General features: G+C 45.3%; 1 protein-coding gene across 1 annotated transcript in view; it reads left to right on the top strand.

Annotated features, from left to right (window-relative positions):
• Positions 1 to 12,479, top strand: part of KANSL1 (KAT8 regulatory NSL complex subunit 1) — a 177,061-nt gene that overhangs the window by 110,157 nt on the left and 54,425 nt on the right. The window lies entirely within an intron of this gene.

The raw sequence follows: 12,479 nt of genomic DNA, 5'->3' as shown, positions 1-12,479 counted from the left end.
CTTCATTATTTAGACATTTATAATGAAGACGTGACTGTGGCAAGTTGAACTTAAATCCTACAGTAGCACTGGTTGCTGCAGTGAACTGAAAGTTTGTGGGGGTGGCCTTTAACTTGAGTTCATATTTTCAAAGTTGACTTCTGTGAAATTGTGGGTGGGTGCTCAGCGCACCTGAAAACCAGGATGCTTACTCAAGTGCCAAAGTTCTCCATATTTAGAATGGAATGGAGCAGTTTGTACATCTGTGCTGTTTCATGTTTTCCTGAATTTGCAGGCAACATGATTGAAATCTTAGGTAAACAGATATATTTTTAAATTTAAATATATATCTGAAATAGATGTAGAGCAAAGCAAAGCAGCCTAAAATGAGTTTAGTAAAATGAGTGTTAAAAATCCTATGTGGGTGCTCTTAATTTGATTTAAGTCTGTTTTGATAAGGAATCAAGATAAAGCACTAGCTTAACTGAGGCCTTGTATACATACAATTGTACCCCACTAAGTAAACCAGTACAATTTAAAGCAGTATAACACTCCTAGTGTAGATTCAGTTATACCAGTATACGTGCTTCAATCTTCAATGGATACTCTATTCATTTCACCTTCCTCCCCATCCCTCTTCAGGGACTCTTCGCATGTGAGACTATTCAGACAGGAAATAGAAGGTGACCTATGCCTGGGAGTCATAGAACCCATTCTGGTACATCTCTGAGGCAAAGGCTTTTATTCCTGGTATTTCCTGATCCCCAAGAAAAAAGCAGGTCCCATACAACACCTCAAGCACTGAACAAATACATGAAGGCACAAAATTTCAAGACAGTCACACTTTCAGTGATTATACCATCTCTAGAACAGGGAGATTGGCTCTTGGCCCTCAACCTCCAGGACACCTATTTCCACATATCAATTCAACCATCCCACAGATGACTCCTCAGATTTACCATAGGGGTCAGGACCATTACCAATACAGAGTACTTCCTTTTGGCCTTTCATCGGCTCCCACAGTATTTTCCAAGGTCCTCTCTGTAGTAGCAGCTCATCTATACACTGTGAGGATCATGATTTACCCCTACTTAGGCTACTAGCACGCCTGCTCCTTTGAGGATGTTCTATAGGCCACCCAGACAACTAGGGATGTATTCATGAAGCTGGGTCTACAAACCAACATCCAAATATCAACCTTAACTCCAGTACAGTGCTTAGAGTTTATAGGGATTGATCTTGACTCACTACAAGCGAGAGCACTCCTCCCGCAACACAGATTTCACAGCCTGACCATTCTGTCAGTTCAGCCCAGCCCACAAATGTTGACCAGACATTGCCTCCAGCTTCTTGGGCACATGGCAGCAGGCATGTTTGTAATATCTCATGCCAGACTACACATAAGATGCCTACAGGCATGGCTCAGATATGTCTACAGACCAAATAAAGACTGATTAGACAAACTTCTGTTGATGCCTCCCAGGATCATACAATCTCTGGAGTGGTGGAAAGACCCAACAAATGTCTGTACAGAGGTCTCGTTCACTCAGCCCCACCTCCCCATCCTGCCCCCCAGTGGACATTGCTTCAAACTACAGACGCATCCCTAATAGGCTGGGGAGCACATCTGAACAACCTCAAGACTCAGGGCAAGTGATCTCTCATGGAGGCAACTCTCCACATCAACCTCCTCAGACTCAGAGTGGTCAGAAATGCTTGTGCTCACTTTCTCCCACTGAACAGGGACATGCACCTGAAAATCATGACAGACAACATAGCATGCATATACTACATAAACCACCCAGGGAGTGCCAGGTCCTCCTCGCTGTGCACGGAAGTGCTAAAGCTATGGAATTGGTGGGTTCGCCACAATGTTTTGATATCAGTGGCTTATCTACCAGGAGTACAGAATATTGTAGCTGACAATATTCAGCTGCAAGTTCACACAACCACGAGAGGGAAATGAACCCAACAGTACTACACAGTGTATTCTGTCAATGGGAGACCCCAACGATAGACTAGTTCACTGCTTACCTGAATAGGAAATGCCCACTCTGTTGCTCCAGAGCCGGACTGGGAAAACGCTCATTAGGTTACTCTCTCCTTCTCCCATGGGACAGGGGCCTCCTATACACCTTTCTGCCATTTCCTCTGCTGCTGAAGGTCCTGAAAAAAACTAAAAAGAGGAAAAAGTAAATTGTTATACTGATTGATCCCATCTGGCCGAGACGCATGTGGTTACTTGTACCTATCACAGCTGACGACGTGTCCACCAATCCCTCTTCAACCCACTCCTTACCTCCTCTCACAGAATGAAGGACAAACTCTCCATCCCAACCTGTGGATCCTCCGGCTCAAGGCTTGGCCCCTTCATGGTTCCAACACAGAGAGCTGCTCCTCTGGGTAGGTGCAGGAAGTGCTACTGCACAGTAGAAAATCAACTACCTGATGCACTTACCTGCAAAAACCTGAGCCGGGTTCCAGGTTTGGTGCAATTCCAAACAAATCACGCTAGCATCTTTCGCCCTCCCCGTAGTGTTTTCACTACATACTAGTCTTAAGAGGACAGGTCTATCCCTCAGTTCATTCAGAATACACCTTGTGGCCATAACTGCTTTCCATCAACAGATAAAGGGATACTCGTTTTTTGCCCACCCAACTACAAAGAGCTTCCTCAAGGGCTAGTGAACCCCTTTTCCCAACCCTAACATGGGACCTAAAGTTTTAAAGAGTTTAACTAAACCACCCTTTGAACCTCTGGCTACTTGTTCGCTTACATACCTGTTGATGACAGCATTTCTAGTGGCTATCATCTCGGTAAGGAGAATAGGGGAGATAGTGGCACCAATGGCCACCTCCCTCCCCCACAATTCTTTAAAGACAAGATCACTCTTAGGCCACAAAGTTCATCCCAAAGGTGGCCTCGTCTTTTCACGTAAATCCACTCGTTCACCTCCCCGCCTTTTACCCAAAGCCTCACCGTGACAGCAGGGAGGCTATACTACATACACTAGACATTAAGAGGTCCTTGGCCTTTTTATTTGGACAGGACGAAGGCCTTTAGGAAATCTCCTAAACTCTTTCTATCCATTGTGGAATGGTCTAAAGGCGCAGTGGTATTGGCCCAGAGACACTCCACATGGGTCTCGAACTGTATTAACCATTATCATTGTGCTTGCAGTATGTTACCTCCATCCAGAATCTGTACACATTCCATGAGATCGGTTTCCACTCCTATCTTGGAAATCTGCACGGCAGTGACTTGGGCATCTGCTCATATCTTCGCAGAACACCATGCAATTACTGGAGACTCTCCTTCCAGCGCTATCTTTGACTCCACAGTGTTGTCATCCATAACACACTCGACTCTGAAGCCCCAGTTTCCCACCAGGGCTACAGCTCAGGAGTCACCTGTGGTGGAGCACTCATAGGGGCACTACTCGAAGAAGAGGAAGTTACCTTGTGCAGTAACGATAGTTCTTTGAGATGTCTCTCTATGGGTGCTCCAGTCTACTCTCTACTTTGGAGTTCTCAGTGGAGGCTTTATGGTAGAGAAGGAACTGAGGGTGGTTTGCCTGTGCAGCACGAATTGGCCTCGAGGCACAACGTGGGAGGAAGAGCCCATGCTCCGGCTGAACGGACACTGCTACCAAAGATCTCCAATCAGAAGTGCAGGGATGCAGACACATCTACAGTGGAGCACCCATAGCGGGACAAAAGGTGAGTAACAACTTCTTCCCAGTTCTGCCAATGACCTGCTGTGTGACCATGGCCAAGTCACTTTCCCCTCCATTTTCTAGTCCCTAAAATAGTTAATACTGTCTTCAAAGGGATGTATTCCTAAAGCTTGCTTTGTCTGACCAGCTCACATGGGTTATAACTCTAACTTCCTTGTCTCCTCTTTGAGCTGGGGGTGGACCTCCAGGCTGTTTCCTCTCTGTTTATGCTCTGCCTAAATGAAGAATCCTTTTCAGGTTGATGCAGAGCTACATCGCATAGCTTTTTGAGTAGCGGCACAGGGCTCATTTTAGAGCAGTGATGCGCCCCTGCCGTGGGGTGCAGATCCCTCATGCACTCCTGTTCCTTTGGTCCCTAAAAAGTTGTTTACATATCGAGGTTTTCCCTGCCTATCTCAAACTACAGGACAGGAGGGCTCTCTGCCATGGATCACATGAGCCTGTTAGGGAGAGATGATCCTTCTACATGACCACACCCCTTCAAGGGGGGAAAAACAACCTACCTGGAAGTCATGGTGTTGAATCGTCCAGTGCTGTATTTATAACCCTGCAGGCTGAACTTGGGTCTTTCCAGTCTCCTCTTGGTTTTCCTTCCTCCTCAGCCTGGTTGTCCCCTTCCTTTTCTCTTCCCCTATTGAAAGAGAGAAAAAAAGGGCTGGGACTTCAAAACATGTTAATTCCATTCCTCCCAGTGATGTGATGTTAGTCTGCAAGGAGACGTAAGGCTGCTAATTCTGCACATATGCACACTGTTTACACTGAGTACCATCGGCTTAAGTTTCTAGGACTGTGTCCTTGTCAGTCAAGCTGAGTGTACTGCCAGCTGTGTGCATGCGCAGGCGCAAGAGGATGCCGGTTAGCTACATTTCCTGACCCACTCCTGTCCTGCAGCAGTCTGCATTCTGGACTCTTGGTCTTGTGTAACCACACTTGCTAGTCTGGTGCTCCTTTAAAGGGAAAAGCACATCCTGGAAAGAATCTCTATCCAGACAAGTGTTGTCACTCTGCTTTTAAGGGAACAGGCCCCAAATCTGTACCTATGTTTTAAAAATGTTTCAAAATTTCTTCTGCAGTCCTAGAATCACGCGTTCTTTCAAAGCTAACTCTGCAAAACAGTGAGACTCCGCTTCTGTTTTAACTAGGGGGCCTGGTTTTTTGCAGTCACATGACACATCTCTTGGGTCTGCCCACTCTCTCTGCTCTAGTGAACAAGGAGGGAACTGAAGTACACAGGAATCCTGATCTCAGAGGACTTCATCAGTCTTGACAGAGTCCCATGTGTGCAAATTCCTATGCATCCTTCATAGTCTCTACCTTCTGCTCTTTTTTAATTTAAGCTTAATGGAAAGATATTGAACAGTCTTGTAAATTGACTTTCTGCTTTTGATACTAAAATATGTTCCTGTAGAATGCAATTGCAATTCAATTCTGTACTTAAATGTTTGATATTACACTTGTAGAAGCAGTAGTACATGCAGTCTTGTATGTGCTTACAATTAAATGTCTCACACACACACTCTCTCTCTCTCTCTCGATAATTAGCAGTTTGCTGTGGAGGAAGCTGGAACTGCCCAGCACAGTGGTCCTTAATGCCTCTGCACTTGCTAGTGTGCACTGACTGGTCCACCTTTGGTACAGTTGTTTCTGTAACACTTCAGAAAGAGATCAGGTAGCCCATCTGAAGTGACACTGATCCTGCCCAGCCATCTGGCTGTCTCGTTTATTGTGGCGTTCTGCTTAATCTGAAACTGCATCAACAGTTAAAGTAGACAGGACACTTAAAATAGTTAGGAGTATTACTTACTCCTATTTAGGAAGCGAGCGAATATGGTGTCCCTGGGTGCTGAAGATGCTATCCAAGAATGCAGAGAGAGGGTATGACAAGGAGGTCTTTGCCCTTTGCTCAAACAAAAATACAAAAAATAACCCTATCCCACAACATGCCAAACTTCTGATGTGTAAGTATTCAGTGTACCATTTAAACCTAGCGGGGAAAGAAGTAACATACATACTTCAGGACTTTCCTTGTGGGAAATTAAAATACTCTGCAATGACCATTTGCCTTATGTATAGTTGATTGGAAAGCTGGGCCAAATCTTTTCTGAAGTACTTTTCAGATAGTGGACCAGATTCTCTGCCCACATTAACTTCCCCTTTGCTCCACTTCAGTAGTACAAAGGAAATTTAATGCTGCCATTAGGAGGTAGATAGGAAATCTCTTATTGTAAAGGAGTTCCCTGGTGGCTTACAGCTATATTACCCTACCAGCCTCTCTTACTGGGGCCCAAGATAGCGCATAACAGAGCTTGAGAGCTGAGCCAGTGCTAGTTGTGATCTTATGATGCTGGGATGGCAGAACAGTCCCTAGGGGACTGTTCCTCCAATCAGTGTAGTCAGACTAGTTCTATGGCTGCTCTGATGTATATCAGAGACTCGTTAGACTTTTGGCCAGCCTTAGCATTGGGCCACCTTTGCATCCTTCTTTGACTCCAGGGCGGGGGGTGGGTGGGTGTGTGTGTGTGTGTGTGTGTGTGTGTGTGTGTGTGTGTGTGTGTGTGTGTGTGTGTGTGTGTAATTCTCACAGAGTATGAGGCCAACTTTGAGCAAAACATAACATGCATTTTAAACGGTGAGGGACACCAGGGAGAACGACTAAACTTACAAAAGCAATTGAATATGGTTTCCAAGGGATGTGACAGATTACAAGCAGCTGACACTGTTAGTCTGTGGAAATCTGGCTTGATTTTCTTTAACGAAGAAGAACTGGAACGACAAAGACAAAATAAAAAAAAAATAATTTGGAGAAACTATGGAGTTCATTCATTACTTACCAGCATTATTTTGTTCCAAGTCAATCGTGGGTCAAGCTCAGAACAAGAAGAGAGTAGGAGGCTGAACAGTGGCTGCTGGAAGGTTATCCTAAATTCCTCCTTCTGGTCTAGCATTTAAAATTGGAGGTCCAGGTCTCCTCACACAAACCTCTGCAGGAGGTTGTCATAGCTTGTTATATCAAAATAGTGGAAAATTTGTGGAAGTAAAATAATAGAAAACACAGGACATTTGAATTCAGAATTTCATCAGTAAAAAGACCAGCACTGTTGCCCAATGAGTTCAACATTATTCGTGTATTTTCATGATAAATTGCATTGGTTTATTTGAAACTTGTAATAGGATTGGTGCTGAAAAGGCAAGTATGTTGATAGCTTCTTGTATTTAATGGCAGATGCAAGAAAGTTGTAGAGCTATCTAGGAACTTGGCTATTGCAGTCAATTGTGATCTCCATTCTTGACAGAATGTACCTTTTTACATTTGAATAATAACTATAAAATAAGATACATATACTATGTAAGTTTCACAATCTTTTTGGGGTTTTCACTTTTTTTGCAGAGGACTTTTCATGAAGTTTGGCATGGGTTGGGATAGGCAAAAATCTCATCTGTGCTACAGTTCTCCCCTCCCACTTTACCCATCAGCGTCATAGCTCAAATCTGAACAGGAGACTAGGTTATTTGTGAACATTTAGAAAATTATCTGGACGGCAGTCTTGTCTCCAACCATAGAGGGGTGGATATGAAGGGGTCTTGAATCCATAACAGGTTGTACAAGCTGCTAGCTATCCTCCTCACCTCAGGACCAGTGAGAATTGTGTTCTCAATTAAGCTGTTCTGGAGCCTGCTAGGACTGTGTGGCACACCCCTGCCATGTGCATGACTACCTTTTTAAAGGGGCTGAAAAGTGCTACTACGTCCCTGCCAAAGGTTCCAAATTCCTTTCCCCCCCCACCCCTTCACTGTCCCCCAAACTCTCTAGTAGTCCAGGCTGCAACTGAACGGGCAAAGAGGGCAGGTGGCTAGAACTTTTGGGATGCAAGGTATTTCTGCATCTAGCCTGCAATTCACAATCGTGAATTATGAAGCATTACTAGCCAAAAATGACTTTCTGAATTACAATACATTTGAGGAACTTACTGATAGCCTGCCACATCTTGAATCAGCACATTTTCAGGCACTTGTTGAGAAAAGGAAGCTGGTGGCCAGAATTCCCCTCCATTCGGCAGTAGATGCAGCAGATATCTCCTCTAGGGCCATGGCTATAGCCATAGTCATGTGTAGGGGGTCTTGGCTCCATTCTTTTGGCGTTCCTAGGGAGGTACAGAATACTATTGAAGACATCCCTTTTGACGAATCCCATCTTTTTAACTAGAAGATGGATGCATTTCTGCATACACTCAAGGATTCCTGGGATAATCTTCACTCGTTGGGCACCTACACTCCTGCCCCAAAGCAAAAATTCTATCATCAACCACCTACTCACTCAGTGTTACAGGTCTTCTCAAGTCTATTCTGACACCTTACAAACCTCTGAAGAAACATAAAAAAACAGAGGTCTCACCTCCCAGGGCCCCCCTCGCAGGCTTTGACATTACAGCTGCAACCTCCAGCCATAAGATATTTCTGATGTGAGCCTGAGTGCGACCATCCACTATGCCTACCCCTCATGATCCCCCTACTCCCTTCGGAGGTTGTTTAGCACTCTCTTCCCACGGTTGGAGTGCAATAACAACGGACAGATGGATGTTGAATGTCGTCCCCATGGCTACATGATCCAGTTTATCACACTACCTCCTCCAAGACCCCTGTCCCTCTTCAGGGAGCACACTCACGACAGCATTCTCACCCAAGAGGTGAACTCCTTGTTAGAATGGGGATTGATAGAACGCATTCCCCCCAGAATATCAGGGATCAGGATTCTACTCAACTTCCTGATATCTAGGAAGAAAGGCGGGTAGAGACCAGTCCTCAATCGCCAGCACCTCAATCGCTTCATCCACAAGTTAAAGTTTTCATATGGTCATGCTGGCAGCGATAATCCCATTCTTGGAGAAAGGCATGCAGTTTACCACTCTAGATATAAAGGATGTTTACTTTCACATGGATAGTCATCCGGCCCACAGACATTTCCTCAGATTCATGTTGAGCACCCACCATTTCCAGTGCAGTGTGTTCCCCTTCAGGGTAGTCACTGCTCCTATAGTCTTCACCAAAGTTATTTCCATCATAGCGGCCTGTTTCAGACTTGATAGTGTCCTTGTGTTTCTGAATCTTGACAATTGGTTCCTAGCCACGAGGGTCCAGGCAAGAAGCCCACAAGTCAACCTCTATGCTACTCCGTCTTCTTTCTTCCTTTGGAGTCAGCGTCCACATCAAGAAATCGATCCTAGACCCCACATACTCTGGATTTCATAGGGGCTACCATAAGTTTGGTCATAGCACGAGTTTACTTAACCTGCGAACAGGTTCCAGGAGATTAATGACATCATAACTCGCATCATGAACAATTCATATGTACTAGCCAGGACTTGCCTGTTCCTCCTCAGCCACATTGCTTTGTGTATTTACGTGACCCCCTTCGCATGACTCCAACTTTGTTGCTTTCAGACATGGCTCCGGTCTGTTTACTCACCAAACTGCCACTCCAGGGCTTCCATGCTGATGGTCTCCGTCAAGCTGCTGTTATCCCTCCAGTGGTGGACAGACCCACATCGCGTTTGTGTGGGGGTTCTCTTTCTTTCCTTTTTCCAGACAAGATGATTATCACTGACGCATCCCTGAGGAGCTCACCTCGATGACCATGTGGCTCAAGGAGCATGGACTCCCAGAGAATCCAGGGTGCACATAAACATCCCGGAGCTGTGAGAACAGCATACCAAGCCTTCCTTCCCTTCATCGGCTCTCATCATGTCAGATACCCCCACCACTGTTTTTTATATCAACAGACAGGGAGGGACAAGATCATCCATGCTATGTGCAGAGGCAATCAGTCTCTGGAATTGGTGCATCATCCACCAGATCCTCTTGTCCGTGGCCTATCTTCCAGGGACACAGAATGTACTCATGGACTCAGCAGACATTTTGCGATCAATCATTGTGGGAACTTCATGATTCGGTAGTACACAACATCTTCACTCAGTGGGGACTCTGGTCAGAGTCCTATTTGCTTCACAGGTAAACAGCAAATGCACAATGTGTACTGCTCCAGGGGAGCCCTCTGTCACCACATCCAGGGCGAAGCCCTCCTAATCCCCTGGTCGGACCAACCCAATTATGCCTTTCCTCCACTACCACGCCTTCCTCAGGTAGTGCATAAGATTTGGTGGACAGGGCAATGGTAATTCTGATTGCCCCCTGCTGGCCCAGGCTATTCTGATTCCCCAGTCTTCTCTGCATGTCATCCCACCCACCGATTCCCATCCCATCTGTCTAGATTTGCTGACCCAATGCAAAGGCAAGATCAGACTTCCTAATCCACATGCTCTACACCCCAGAGCGTGGTGTTTGGATGGGCCTCTGCCTTAGGACGAATGTGCTCTTCAGTTGTACAGGACATCATTTCTAGCATCAGGAAAGACTACCAGACGTTGTTACCTGGTCAAGTGGTGATGTTTTTCATCATTAGCTCAACAAAAAAGTGTTTTACTGGAATTTTTGGGGATCCCCTCATATTGGACTACGTTCTGTGACTAAAGTGACCAGGTTTCGCCCTCAGTTCCTTTAAAGTACACCTGGCAGCAATTAACGCATTCTAACCACCAGTGGAAGGTTTCTCTATTTTCACCCCCCACCCCCTTCCAAATGCTAGTTTCTGGAAAGGGCTCATCAGAACCTTTCCACCTATCCAACCAATAGCTCCTCAATGGGACCTGACTCTTGTTCTCTCTCTACTAATGAAACCCCCATTTAAACCTTTAGTGTTGTGTTCTGTGTCCCTCCTTTCCATGAAAGTAGTCTTCCTTGTTGCTATTACTTCCATGCGAAGAGTTGGCAAACTCGGCGCTAGGATGGCAGCCCGCCTTTTACTGTTTTCCACAGAGAGTGTTTCCTTGTGACTACACCCCAATTCTTACCAAAGTTTGTGTATTCAATTTCATATCAATCAAGTCATTCACATGCATCTGCAGAGGAATGTTGACTCCATTCCCTCAACATTTGACAAGCTCTGGCCTTCTACCTGCAGAGAACAAAACCAGTCAGGAAGTGCCCTAGTCTATTTTATTGCAGTAGCAGAGAGGCTCAAGGGACAGGCCATCTCCACCCGGAGAATCTCCATATGGACTTCAGGGTGTTTCAAACTCTGCTGCTACCACGTGTCAGATCTACCTCCTTCTACAAGGTACGAGCTCACTCCACGAGGGCTCAGGCTTCAACCTCGGCCTCCCTTCAGAACTTGCCACTCATTGACATGTGTAGAACAGCCACGTGGAATTCTGTACACACCTTTGCTATACATTAAGCCTTAGTGCAAGACTCAGCGGTGGATGCCTCCTTTGGCACGGCGGTCCTCTGTACTACTCACCCTCCTCTATCTTAGGTATTGCTTGTTAATCACCCTCAGTGGAATAGAATAGGGACCATCTCTGGAAGAAGGAGGCTACTTATCTCGAAGAACCTCCTGTTACAGGTGTGTGGTCCCCATCTGATTCCACTTCCCACCTTCCCTCCCCTCTGCTACAGATCTGCCAGATTTGCAGTGGAGAAGGAACTGGAGACATGGTCAGTCTGCCCCACCCCTTATTGCCTCTGAGGGAAGCATGAGGCAAGCCAGGGCGTATGTGTGGACCAATGGATACTATTTTAAAAATTCTCAGACTCCGGGCACATAGTGCGCATGCGTAGCCCCTCAGTGGACTACAGATAGGGACCACACATATCAAAGAACCTTCAGTTACAGGTAAGTAGCCTCCTCTTCTGTCTTGTATATAGTGATGACAGAGTAACCGTTTGTTTTGTGAATGAATGAATTATAAAATACTGTGGTGGATTACACCGTCTAGTAGAGAGAAGTGCATGCCCTTGAAGTACTGTATGTTGTGTTCATTGCAGGGATAGTGAAATTAGGGAAAGGGTAAACAGGTTTGGTGTGTTTTGACCCGCGTTGTCCAATTTCGCGCCTTTCAGTGACGGAGATGAGACCATGCATTTTAGCTGTTAGTAGGTTCCTAACACTTCCGTACACACCAGAACCAGTTATCAGGCACAAAACTCAAGTTTGCTGATGCCAGCTGTCCTTGACAACGCCCCAGGAGCTGCTTCTTCCTTATTGGGAGTGTCTTGAGGACAGCAGAGGGAACAAAACGGCATGTCTTGAAGAGTGGAGCCACTCTTAAAAACAAAATAAATCTTGTGATGGTTTTTATCACAATTGCTAAGGCATTCTGAACCTTAACATTTAGTGCATACCACACAGTCACAGCCTTGTAGGCCAGATTCCTCCTTTTTGTGACCATTTGTATAAATCACTATTTTATTACTCCTAGTGTTGGACAATAGAGATGCTTTTAAAGAGAGTAAATAAGGGGTAACTGAGTTTGCTGTGTGGCCTGGGAAATGCGGTATGGCACCTCTAAATCAGCTTGTGTTGGATGTGACCAAAAGGTGTTGCCGTCTAATTGTTCAGTGGTTTAAGTGAAATACGTTTAGCTTCATTTCAGTATGTAATGGTTAGATATCCATATCATGCTTGAAGGTTTGAATGAGTGATCTGAACAGAGAGCATCACCTCTAACACGTATGAAAAAAATGCAGATTAAAGTATGAAACTTAACAGTATAGTCTCCTTTTTTCCGTACAGGTCAGGAAGCCCTGAAGCATGAGGTTTTAGATTACATTGTTCGTGTCTGATGTTTCTGTCATAGTAGGTCTCTGCAGTTCTGCAGTAGATTAACATTGTGTTTGAGAGGAGGGTATTTATGCCATTTTAGTATT

The sequence above is a fragment of the Terrapene carolina genome, unplaced genomic scaffold (genome assembly GCF_002925995.2).
Source record: "Terrapene carolina triunguis isolate 2854851 unplaced genomic scaffold, T_m_triunguis-2.0 Scaffold193, whole genome shotgun sequence".
Taxonomy (NCBI): Eukaryota; Metazoa; Chordata; order Testudines; family Emydidae; genus Terrapene; species Terrapene triunguis.
This window is presented reverse-complemented; position numbering and strand designations above follow the sequence as displayed.